The following is a 14,125-nucleotide window of genomic DNA, read 5'->3' on the forward strand; positions in this document are numbered from 1 at the left end:
GAAACTGAAAATAATCTCAAAAATTAAGATTAAATTATAAGGGGCACAAGGGAAAATATTTTATTGAAAATATAATGAGAAGCACTGAGGAAAGGAATAAATATAGCCAAAACGATGAAAATGGAATTAAGAAAAGGTAAAAGGGATCAGAGAGAAAGTGAGATAGATGTAAAGGTAAGAAAAGAAGATCCAACGTACATATAATTGAAGTCCTAGAAAACAGAAAAAAACTAAACATCACTAATCTTTAAAACTATAATCCAAGGAAACTTTCTTGAAATAAAAGAACAAAATATATACCTTGAAAGGACCAACTGCATACCTTAAAATATTGAACCAGAATAGCCAACTATGAGACATACTTCATTGAAACAAACTTACTTTAAAGATAAAGGGGAAAATCCTTCAGTTCTCAAGGTTAGAGACCAAGCTGTTTATAAAGCAGAGGACATCATTTGGATTTAGACTTCTTGGCAGCAATACACAAAGCAAAAGTAAAGTATATCTTTAAAGTCTCAAGAAAATGTGATCCAAGGAACTTTATATTAAGCCAAATAGTCTTTCAAATATCAAAGGTATTGAAGAAGTTTTTAAAATGCAAGAATTCTAGGAACACAACATTCAGGAAGCCTGCCTAAGGAGTCCACTTAAACATGAACTTCATCTAACCAGGAGATAACTAGGGAGATTTTGGCAAAAAATGTGTTGGTGAGCACTGAATTTATTTCTGTATAAAGACCAAGACAAACATAAGGACAAGCATGGAGAAATAATATGAATCTTATATGCTATGACAAAGAAATGACAAAACCAAAAACCTAGGAGGAGGGAGAGAGAAAAGGAAATGTAAAATAAGTTTAGTAATTGCCACATAGGAAATGTAGTAAAAAATATCAAATCAAATACAATATACCAAAGTTAGCCAAGGGGAGAGGAGACATTTTTTATTCTTATAAAGAACACTACTAAAATAAAAAAAACTTAAATACCATAAATATAAAAATAAATATACACTATCCTGAGAGTGAAAAGATAACCCACTGAATGTGAAAACATTTTTTCCAAATTATATATCTGATTAGGGTTTAATATCCACAATACATAAGAACTCCTACAACTCAATAACAAAAAGACAAACAACAAAATGGGCAAAGGATTTAAATAGACATTTCTCCAAAGAAGATATAGCCAAATGGCCAATAGCACATGTAAAATGCTCAGTGTCGTTAGGGAAGTGCAAATCAAAACCACAATGAGATGCCACTTCATACCTACCAGGATGACTATAAACAAAAATATGGAAAATGACACATTAGCAAAGATTTAGAGAAATTGGAACCCTCAATTTCTGCTGAGAAATCTTTAATTGCTTGTGGGAATATAAAACAATGCAGCCTCTGTGGAAACAGTTTGAAAGTTCCTCAAAAAGTTGAACATAGAATTATCATATGACCCAGCAACTCCACCCTTACATATATACCACAAATAAACTGAAAATGACTAAAATAGATACTTGCATGCAAATGTTCATGCAAGTGTTATTTACCATAGCCCCAAAGTGGAAAAAACCTGTGTCCATCAAGAGATGAATGATAAACAAAATATGGTGCATACATACAATGGAATATTATTCAGCCATAAAAAGGAACGGAGTTCTGACACAGACTACAACATGGGTGAACCTTGAAGTCATCGTGCTAAGTGAAATAAATGAGATGCAAAAGGATGTACACTGTATGACTCCACTCGAAGCATTCAGAATGGGCAAATTCATAGAGACAGAGAGTACAATAGAACAGAGGGTAATGGGAGCTGGGGGAGAGGAGAAAGGGGAGTTATTGCTTAAAGGGTATAGAGTTTTCATGTGGGATGTTGAAAAAGCTTTGGAAATACTGGCGATGGTTGCATAACACTGTTAACATAATTAATGCCACTAAATTGTACACCTAAAAGCGATTAAAATGGCAACTTTTCTGTTAATATGCACTTTACCGCACACTCACAGAAGCAAATTAAAATCCAGACAGAAAGCAGACTGGAGGTTGCCAGGGACTGGAGGGAGAGCAAGATGGGGAGTAAGCACTTGGTGAGTTTAGGGCTTCCATTTAGGGGATGAAGCATCTGGGACTGGGCAGAGGTGGTGGTGGCACAACACTTGAGGTGCACTAAATGCCAACCAACTGTTCACTTTCCAATGGCTGACTTTATATTATGTGAGTTTTACCCCAATTTTATTTCCTTTAATTGGAGTATAGTTGATTTACAATGTTGTGTTAGTTTCTACTGCACAGCAAAGTGATTCAGTTACATATATATATGTATATATATATACACACATATGTATATATATACACATACATATATATATACACATACATATATATATTCTTTTTCTGGTTCTTTTCCATTATGAATTATTACAGGATATTGAACATAGTTCCCTGTGCTATACAGTAGGTCAGTCCTGGTTTATCTATTTTATACATAGTAGTTTGTATCTGTTAATCCTAAACTTTAAACTAAACTTATCTAAACTTATCTCTCCCCTCCTTACCCTTTGGTAACTGTAAGTTAGTTTTTCTATGTCTGTGAGTCTGTTTCTGTTTTGTAGATAACTTCCTTTGTACCATTTTTTTAGATTCCACATATAAGTGATATCATATGATACTTGTCTTTGTCTGACTTACTTCACTTAGTATGATAATCTCTAGGTCCATCCATGTTACTGTAAATGGCATTATTTCATTCTTTTTTATGGCTGAGTAATATTCTGTTGTATATATGTACCACATCTTCTTTATCCATTCATCTGTTGATGGACACTTAGGTTGCTTCCATGTCTTGGTTATTGTAAATAATGCTGCTATGAACATTGGGGTGCATGTATCTTTTCAAATTAGAGTTTTCATCTTTTCCAAATATATGCCCAGGAGTGGGATTGCTGGATCATATGTTAACTCAATTTTTAGTTTTTTAAGGAACCTCCATACTGTTTTCCATAGTGGCTGCACCAATTTACATGCCCACCAACAGTATACGAGGGTTCCCTTTTCTCCACACCCTCTCCAACATTTATTACATGTAGACTTTTTGATGATGGCCATTCTGACCGGTGTGGTGACACTTCATTGCAGTTTTGATTTGCATTTCTCTAGCAATTAGTGATGTTGAGTATCTTTTCATATGCCTATTGGCCATCTGTATGTCTTCTTTGGAGAAATAGGTGATCTTATATTATGTGAACTTTACCTCAATTTTTAAAAGCAACTAAAAATTAAATGTAAAAATGATCAAAGAAACAGATCACATTGAAACAGAGTACATATATAACACCATAACCACAATAAATATAACCTAAAATAATATGACAGATTTGAGACCAAAGATATTAGTCACATCAATCAATATAAATGGAATGGGTTCACCTATTAAAAGAAAAAGGTTTTTCAAGTGTGTCACAAAGCAAACCGAATGCTATGATGTGCACATCACGCTGAAAGCAAAGTGATTTAGAAAGGTTGAATATAAAGGTCCAGGAAAAGGTTATATCAGGCAATTGCAAACGGTAAGGAAGAAGGGTTATGATTCCTAGAGCAAACAGTAGAATTCAGGGGGAAATTATTAAACGTTTTTAAATGCTAATGTTCAACCTCACAATGAAGATTTAATGGTTATGAATAACTATATACCAATAAAGCAGCAACCACCTTCACAAAGCAGAAACTGCACTAATAGGAGATTTTAATATGTTACTCATAGTCCAAGGCAGATCATGAGTGGGAAATATCTAAAAATTTAGAAGACCTAAAACAAGCAAGCCACAATCAATCAGGTAGAAGGCATAGCTATATATCAAAATTTACACCCTGATAAAAAACTAAAAATAGCGTTACCATATGATCCAGCAATCCCACTCCTGGGCAAAGATGAAAACTCTAATTCAGAAAGATACATGCACCCCAACGTTCATAGCAGCACTATTTACAATGACCAAGACATGGAAGCAATGTAAGTGTCCATTGACAGAGGAATGGATAAAGAAGATGTGGTATATATGTACAATGGAATATTGCTGAGCCATTAAAAAGAATGAAATAATGCTATTTGCAGCAACATAAATGGGCTTGGAGATTATCATACTAAGTGAAGTAAATCAGACAGAGAATGATGAATACCATATGATATCACTTATATGTGGAATCTAAAATACGACACAAATGAACATATTTATGAAAGAGAAACAGACTGACAGACATAGAGAACAGACTTGTGGTTAACAAAGGGGAAAGGAGGGTGAGGGATAAATTGTAAGTATGGGATTAACAGATACAAACTACTATATGTAACGCAGACAAACAGCGAGGACTTACTGTATAGCACACAGAACTATATTCAATATATTGTAATAACCTATAATGGAAAAGAATCTGAAAAAAATACATATATAACTGAATCACTGTGCTGTACACCTGAAGCTAACTCAATATTGCCAATCAACTGTATTTCAACTGAAATATTTTTTTTAAATTTACACCCTAAAATAGAGGAGATCCGCTCTTCTCAGCACGTGGAACCGTCATGAACGCTGCCCACACTGTGTCACACAGGGGATTCAACAATGCATGAAGTAGGACATTAATAAGAAACATTTATTAATAACAAACATTTCACAATCATTTAACAGGTCCTTCAACCTGGAAATTTAAAATACCTATAACAAATAAGTCTTTGGTTAGAGCAGAAGTGGAAATCTTAACTGCAAAATTTCTTTTAAATTATGATAATGAAAACACTAGGTATCATGTATTTCACAATTAAAGTAGTGATCAGAGGAAAAATTAATAACATTAAATAATAAATAAGGGTAAATACTTGAGAATAAAAGGAATTAGATTCCCAATTCAAAAAGCTAGAAAAGGAAAAATCAACTAATAAAAAGAAAGCAAAAGAAAGACAATAATTTTAAAATTAAAGCAGAAATAAACAGAAAAACATATATCAAAACACAAATCCTTTGAAAAAAGCAATGAAATATAAAACCCAGTATCTAACCTAATCAAGGGAAACCTGGAAAAAAGCACAAATATACAAAATAAGAAGTGTCAAGGGGTAAAAAGCCATCAAAGATAGTAAACAAAAACCATAAGAGCTTACCTTGTACAGCTTTATGTGAATAAAATTTTAAATGCAGACAGAATATATAATTTCCTAGGAAAATGCAATTTTTCAACATTGACCCCAGCAGACTTGGAACATTGTATGTGACCATTTTCCATAAAAGAAATAGAGAAATTTATCAAAGATCTATTCCACAAAGAAGTATTGGACCATATAGTTCCATCAGGAATTTTTCAAAATCCAGATAATTCTAATATTCTAAAATATAGAAAAAGAAGGAACTTCCAAATTCTTCTTACAATCCAAGGATAACACTAATGAATAAACACAAAACAGAGTCAAACCAATTTCACTTATAAACATTGATGTAAAATTTTTTTTAAAATTAGCACAGAAACTAGCAGCTTATTTAAAAATAATGAATTGTGACCAAGTTATCTAGGTTTGACCTAGAAATACAAAATGATTAAAAATTTGTCTACATAATACAACATGTAAATAAAGCTCAGGAGAAAAATTCTGTGATTGTCTCCATGTGTATGTAAAAGGCTTCAACAAAATTGCTTGTTGATAAAAACACAATAAAATAGGAATTGCAGAAACTTCTTTAACATGATAGAAAATACACACGTTGGTATTAAAATCAACATCTGCGTTATTGTGGGAACATTTGTGAGGGGAAAGTAAAAGGTGCTCCCAGACCACATTACTGTGTTCTAGTAAGTAGAGCTGCCAGATAAAGTATAAGATATCCAGTTAAATTTGAATTCTCAAATATTGCATGGGACATACTCATATTGAAAAACTGTTTCTTGTCTGAAATTCAAATGTAACTATGCATCCTGTATTTTTCTTTGCTCTGTCCTGCAACCACAGGTATTAATCAAGAAAATAAGGCAAGAGGAAACAATTAGAAGCATAAAAACTGGAGAGAAAGTAAAAGTATGTTTTTGGATTATATGATCATATACTTGGAAAACTGAAGAGAATCACTGATAAAAAGAATATAATTCAGTAAAGTAGCAGAATAGGAAATTTGGGGTATAAAATTGTCACACAAAAATCAATAGCTTTCAGAGTCCTGGCTTCTGCATGGAATGGAGAAGTTTCCCAACACACCCCATCGGAGGCACAGCACAAAGGGAAACGGACAGTGAGAAACTCCTCAGGTCCAGCGGTTCCCAGGTCATCCACAAGGCAGAGTTGGAGGCATTGGAAGCCAGTGGTGTCCTGGGGCCACGGCAACACAAAACCCCAAACCAGCTCAACCCCTGACTTGGGTCAACCTGCTTCTTTCTCTTAGAAGAAAGAAAGGCACGACTATTTCCTGGCATAGAAAGTATTTACCTCAATTTCTACAGTCCTGCGTAAGGTTTCTGGCTTTCAACAACAAAAAATTTGAGACATAAGAAAAGGTCAGAAGAAAAACCATACTGTTAGGAGGGAAAGCAATGAGCAGAAGCAATCCTAGATGTGACACAGATGTAGGAATTATCAGACAAGAAATTTAAAATAGTGATAACTATCACGCTAAAGCCCCTAAGGAAAAGGGGGGTTGATATGTAAGATTAAATGAGATTTCAGTAAAGAGATAGAAATTCTAAGAATCAAATGGAAGTGCTAGAAATAAAAACTAAAGTTACAGAGATGAACAGTCTTCAGAGGGTTCATCAAACAGACCTGACATCCAAGAAAAGAATCAGTGAACTTGAAGTTATCAATAGAAATACCCAAACAAAAACACAAAGGAAAAAGGAGTAAAAAGCCAAAACAAAACCAAAACTCAGAGCACACAGTCAGAGAACTAGAGGGCAATGTCAAGTACATCATATGTATAAGCACAACCCTAGAAGGAGAGAGAGGAAAGGGCAGAATAAATACCTGAAAATATAATTGCTTTGACCTTTGATTGATCCTGGTTAGAAGAAAAAAAAATGCTATAAATGTGTAAATTTTTTTCTATAAAAGTTATATAAAGCTTTAAATATTTTTGGGACATCTGAGGAATGTTAATATGGACTAGATATCAGGTAATATAATTTTATCAGTGTTATATTTCTTGAGTGTAATGGTACAGGGCTATGTAGGAGGATGTGTTTGTCCTTGGGAGATGCATGCTGATGTATTAAAGGGTGATGTTTCATGATGTCTGCAAATGGCTTGGGGAAAAAAACGTCTTTCTAACTGTTCATCTAAAATAAAAAGTGTGGGTGTTGTGTGTGTGAATGAGTGAGTGGTTATAGAGAGAAAGGTAGAAAGGCAGTTTGGCAAGATGTTAGCCTTTGGTGAATCTGGGAGCACGGATGTGGACCACTGACATCTCCTCCAGGAAGGACCTGCGGGCTGCAGGGAGCCCCCCCCCCCCCGCACCTTGGCCCCAGTGGTCCTGCTCTTCCTGGTGCTGCGAGGTTAGGGTACAAAGCCCAGCCACTTGGCCCAGCGTGGGGCTTGCTCCACAGGGTGTACAGGGAGGCGTCAGGCTCCACCACAGGCGGGCTCCTCTTCTGCCTGCCCTTCATCCTCCTCCCTCCTCCACAGGTATTGATTCCTAATCAATACCTCACAGACAAACTCTGTCTCGGCTTCTGCTTCCAGAGAAGCCATCACGTGGCAGGTGTTCACTGTGCTAATTTTTCAAATTTCCAAAGATTTAGAAGTTTTCAAAGCAAACAAATGCTGGGAGGAAGAAGAATCTGAATCAGCACATAAAAAAGTACTCTGCTCAGAGCCACAGAGCAGGAACAGTGAATAGTGAAGGCAGGAGTCGGCCTGGGTCCCTCTGGCCTCCGAGCTCAAGCTCTTGGCCGTCATGCCATGTTGCTCCTCTCGGGGAAGATGGTTTCCGACTCAGCAGTGAGCCAGCTATCCGTGCTCATCTCCAGTCTGAATTCACCTTCACCGCCTGCTCTGTGCAAACGGGTCTGAGTCCTTGAAATGTCTTTCTTTGCCAGGTGGCACAAAGCTTTGTCAGGGGAGGTGCCGGAGAAAGATTCCAGAGGGCGGGGCTTTCCTTTCTGGATCTGATGGGCTTGTTCCGCAGGCTCCTGCTCACGCGCTGCCCCAGTGCTCACCTTCTGGTGACTGAATCTCCTCCAGCTCTCGGTTTCTGCGAGCCTGGCTCCTGCAGTGGATGCACCCGGCTCCTGCAGGATGGGTGGCCTGTCAGTGCCAGGCTCCTGCAGCGCACAGCAGTCACAGCACGTAGTGAGCAGCAGCTTCTTCCTAAATCCCCCTGGGCAGGCAGTTTTCCCCATGAGACGCTCTCCCTGGCAGTCCAGAGGACAGATGTCTAACATGTTCTAGAGACATACATCCAGCAGTGTCCACTGGCACAGAGGCACAGTATTGTATCTTCCTAAGGTCTGGATTTCAGCCCTGGGGGAGACAAGGACTCCTCCCTGGGTGCCCTTTCTCAGCCCTAGGGGTAGTTGCTGCACCTTACATCTGCAACTCCTGTTTTCTTTTGTGCTTTCATTACCTTTTACATGTTATTTCAATCCTCTGTTACAGTTAGTCATTTTTAAATGTTAAATTCTCCCTGATGAAATTACTGTGCAGTTTCTCTCCTGATTGGACCCTGTCTGATACAGGTAGTTAGCCTTGTGGCTCTGATTTCAGATGCACCCAACTGTGAGTGGTAGCTTGCAGTGAACAGCGGCTGGAAGCAAGACCTTAGCTCCCTGACCGGGAATCGAACCCTGGTCGCCTGGGTGGAAACCAGGAATCTTAACCACTAGACCAGGGTGGGCAGTGTCTAGAATCTAAATCCCCAGTCCTTGTCTACCTTGAAAGGAGGAATTTGACAAGGAACCAGAAGGTATAGAGGAAAGTAAACCGTTCAGAGTACAGGCAGAAAGAAGCACGTGTGAACTCAGCGACAGAGTTGCGACAGTTGCACCTTTGGGAAGTTTAAATCCTTTATAAGGTGACAGGCTTCTGGGTCTTTGTCTTCTTTTTGGCCAATCGTATTGTTTTGTCCCCCCTGGCTAATCTGCCTCAGGACCCTCCCCTAGGTGCGCACGCACCCCTCAGTCAAAATGGGTTTCATCGCAAGGGTGTCTGGGAGGGAGAATAGCAAGACTTTTTATGGTCTGGCATCCCCTGCCTTTTTGACCCCATGGAGACTTCCTGTGTATGTGTAATGTCTCCCTTGCCCCAAGGATGGGAAGTGTGTAACCTCTTGATCTTTCAGAAGGTTTTAGCCCTTCTCTGTTCCTGCCATACAAGTGTCCAATGTCCAGTTATTTACCCTATTCCTGTTGTTTCTTATATCAAAGTGCAGATCTGGAAATGCAGAGAGGAGACTGGTCATAAATATGTAGCCTGGAGCCCATTCGTCTCTTGCCTCAGGAAATGTAAACAGGAGGCTGGTAGTGAATGTCCGGAGCCCATCTGTTTCTCACCCTGGGGAGTGTGAACAGGAGGCCTGTTGTAAATGTCTAGACTGGAGCCCATCTATCTCCTGCCTCAGCTCTGGGCATGGAACTTTGGGCTCACATCCTGGCTCCATCACTTACATGTGACCTGGGGCAAGTCATTTGTAAGGGTTAAATGAAATAATACATCCAAGTGCTTAGCACAGATTGTTTCCAATAAGTACTAGTTTTCACCATTGTTACCAGAACCATTATTTTTATCCAACAAGCTTACTGAGCCCCAAAAGTCAAGACTGAAAGTTCCCCTCAGGAAAATGGACTCCCAGGCGGGTACAACTAGCTTTAGAATTGAGCTGGGCTTTGAGGCGAATATGCTGCCTTGAAGGGGGGCTGAGGATGCTTTCAGGCAGAACCAAAATTCCCAGATCTGAGCTTTCATCTACCCCCGTCCATGGGCATGTCCCTCATTATGGGGGCAGAACCTGTTTGGGAATCGTGGGGTCACCTAAACAGGAAACACAGTGGCGAGCCACAGATCACACTGCCCAACAGCCAGCGTCTTCGGGTTGCAAACTCCACAACGGGGCTGCGAATTGTCTTCATTTCCAGCAGGGGGCAGCCCTGCTTCTAGGTCTCCCAGGGGACAAAAGGAAGGAAGGAGACCCAGGTTGTCATCCCCACCTTGCTCTGGGGGAGCAAGGAGAGGAATCGATATCCAGATTTCAAAGGTAGAAGCCAAAACAAAAATTCAGAACAGACTTGCTCATTGGGTCAAACCGTACACTCTTTTCCAGTAAGTTTCATTAGTTTTTAACTTTCAATTAGATCCCTATTATACTTTATATCATTTTTACTGGAATTTTCCTCTGAAGCTATTCGGCAGTATTGTGTCTTGTATGTACAGGTGCAAGTAATGCTTGGCTGTATTGTTTGTTTGTATTACTGGCAACAAGAAATACTTGTTGGATGAATGAATCATGTCTGGGTGGTTGGTGTGCCTGAGTCTTGATCCGTAAATGAGTTTTCATTGATACGATATCATGTGCTATGTGAATGTGTGGAAAATCTCAACTTAATATGAATCTAGAGCAGTGCTGTCCAATAGATGATGGAAATGTTGAGACATGTATGTCATGCAACTAAGAAACAGAATTTCTAATTGCATTTAACTTGAATTTAAATTGCCTCATGTGATTAGTGGCTACCACATCAGTAGCCACTTTTCTAGAGGACTGAGACCATAACACAAGTAGACAGCATAAGTGCTAAATGATCTCTACATGCAGGCTGGAGGTTGTCAAAGCAGCCTTCTTCAAAATTGTTCTAAGAGTTACATTACAAAATCAGCGCATAGTGGATGAGCCGAGATATATGCTAAAACGTAATTCTTCCTGGGTCAGAAGCAGGATGAACAAGCTGGCAATTATCATTAATGGAATTAATATTGTAGGTAAGGTAATGTTAGTTAATATTATCTATTATTATTATTACAGGGCTTGCTAAGGGCCAAATGATGTGCTAGGTATTTTATATGTATTGTTCCATTTAAGCCTCATAAAAAGCCTATGAATTGGTTATTATATGATTCTTCACATTCTTAAATTGTGGAAACAGGAACAGAGAGGTTAGGTAACTTTCTCAAGGTCACGCAGCCAGTAAGTGGCAGAGTAGGGAGTTAAAGGCAGCTCCTCTGGACTCCAGAATCCCTGTTCTTAACCATTTAAGAACAGAGGTCTTGTGAGGCCGTGTACATTGAGCACTGCCCAGGGTAGCATCCACCCCAGACCCTGTGGTTCCCTGTGGTTTTGCTGGCGACATGGCCCCTCAGTGAGGAGAAGTGCTGCAAATGATCTCGGCTGGAGGCCTTGGCCGAGAACACCTAATGGCACCTGCTGCCTCTCTGAGTCCATCAGACGTGTATATATTTATTAAACAGCTGCTCGGGCCGCCAGGTACATGGCCAGCACCTGGCACGCAGCTGAGCAAGGTACAGCTTTCCGCCCTTGAGGGGCTAAGTGCAACACAGATTATAATCTGACTCCACTGCAGATGTGCCTGAGCCAGAAAGCGTCTGTCTCCACAACAGCAGCGTTCCAGGCCACGCTGGCACTTGGCTTTACACTTCCCATCCCTCGTGAGCTTGGTCAGCGTGAATGAGCTTCCACGAGTCTGATTAACTCAAAGATATTGGCAAGATCCTCTTTTGGGCCAAGAAAGGGTAAATTCCATGAGGAAATTCTACCCAGAGGGACCCCCCCGGTAGGGCAGCCGGATAAAATACAGGATGCTCAGTTCTATTTGAATACTTTTACAGCCTAAGTATGTCCCAAATACTGCATGGGACATACTTACAGTCAGTATTGTTATTTATCTGCGATTCAAATATAATTGGGCATCCTGTATTCCATCCGGCAGTCGCACCCCTGGCGGGCTGCGGGGAAGATTCCCCCGTACGCACACTCTTCCAGGCCACAAACCCCTCTCAGGGATGTTGGTGGCACGGCCAGAATGCAGTCATAGCTGAGGTCGAAGTACCTCTAGTCGGGGCAGGAGGGGCAGGGTATCCTGACAGCGAGGGTGGGAAAGGGGACTGACAGAGGGAGCGTGGGTCAGGCCGGGCCGCGGGCCTCAGGCTGGGTCTGGGGGCCTTAGGGGAGCGATGCCGCGGGCGCAGAGAACTGTGAGCGGGGCTCCGGGTTCACGTGCACGTACGAGGGGCCCCCTGGCCGCTGCCACCGCGGCGCCGCCAGCGGACATTTCCCTACGCGGGGGTGGTGGCCCGGCCTCCCTTCTCGGTGGGGACAGGGAGAGGTGCGGGCACAGGGCAGCACTGCACCGAGCCCGGCGACGCAGCAGACGGATGGCTGCCCGTGGCCTCGCGAGTGACCGGAGCAGCAGTCCTCAGGTCCCAGCTTTGCGCACAGCGTCACCCGTGGGCTCAGCCTCCGGGACGGCCGCAGGGCTTCCCAGGCCCCAGCGCGCGCCAAGCCCCGGGCGCGGGGAAGACGCCCAGGCCTCCGCCTCCCCGGGTCTGGAGGGTCCGAGGCTGGGCGCATCCACGTGGGGCCAAGGACGCGCGGCCGGGCCGGCGGGCGGCGGTTCTCAAGCCGGCTGCGCGGCACAGTCGGGCGAGCGTCAGCCCGGGGCCTCAGCCGCGCCCCAGACCGGTTCGGTCAGACGTGCCCAGCGGGACCGGGAGTTTGGATCCAGCGCGGGCCGTTTGCTGCCAGTTCCTCCTGCAGGTGGAGATGGACGCTGCTGAGGTGTTAAAATGCCGCGGAGGACCTGAAGACATGGGGCCTGATGCAGGCTTTCCTCCCCTGGAAGTGGGGGACGTCGGTGCTCGGGCACCCAGCCCCGTGGAGATGGAAGGAGGGGCGGGTGCGGAGGGGTCAGCAGGGTGCCGCGCACCTGAGCGCCGGGTATTCGAGTAATAGCATCCCTTACCGTGTTTTCTACAACGCAACCTCCGCAGCAAGTTTTTCTGGGTCCTCAGTGCCCGCCCCCAGCCCCTGCCCCGGCGCCAGCCCACGTCCCAACTCGCCTGTGGGCGGAGGACCTGTCTGTCGTGGCAGCTTTGAGTGGACAGCTCTCTCTTGGGTTCACTGTTGTGTTTCTCCTTGTAAGTTCCACTAACCAATCCTAGTCACCCCTTAGGTTGCTGCAGCATGGCTCTCCTTTCCCTCCTACACGCGACTCATTTAAACATCCCTGGTCTGTCATGGGCTGGCCGTCTCCAGCTCATGCGTGTCCGGTTCTCCTTGCACGTCACTGTTCATATTTCTGCCATCCTGGCTGCTGCTTTTACGCCCTCCCCTGTGTTCGCATCCCATGCTTCGGGGCAAGTTCTGCAGGCGCCGTCTCCCTGATGGAGGGCAGTGTCTTAGGAACTGCACTGTGTCCCGGCACAGGGTGCCCGGGACCCTTGGCACTGGCGCCCAGCTCGCTGGGATGGAGGCCGCAGACTTTCTTTTCCAGGTGTTTGCTACACTAGGCAACACCAGGGCCTACCTTGGCCTTGATAATTGTTCTTTTAATAACTGAAGTGTAAGATCTTCACTCTTACAGTTTACATTGTTAATCTGCACCATTTCCCTGCTTGATGAGATTTTTTTCAAATCCTGATTCTGTCATTCAGTATAATCATTCTTTCCCAGCTTTATGACATACACATTTTTAATAAACTCGCCTTTTGTAGCTTTAGTCAAGTTATTAATTAAAATGTTCAACAGATGGGGCCAAAAGGCAAGCTTCACAGCAGGATCGCCCAGGTGGACATGTGCCTTTAATTAGCACCGTTCAAGTGGTGACACTCTCACCAGCTGTACTAATGTCCAGATCAGCCTTCTCCATTTTGCCCAGACATATTTCATTAAAGACCCTGTTAAATTCTTTTGATGATATGGCTCAGATATTCTGCCTACTGCATTTTTCTAATCTACCTAATCTTACAAAATTCAAAATGAATGTGTCTGAAATGGTTTGTTCTTGGGAAACCATGTTGGCTTCCAGGAACCGCTGCTTCCTTATCACTCAAGCTAAAGCCACGACCAGAGTTAAAGTCAAGCTCACTGTGCACAGCATCCAGAATTCACACTCTTCTCTAACAGGAGAGAGGTATTTCCTGCTGC

This window comes from Delphinus delphis, chromosome 21 (assembly GCF_949987515.2).
Source record: "Delphinus delphis chromosome 21, mDelDel1.2, whole genome shotgun sequence".
In the NCBI taxonomy this organism is placed as follows: Eukaryota; Metazoa; Chordata; class Mammalia; order Artiodactyla; family Delphinidae; genus Delphinus; species Delphinus delphis.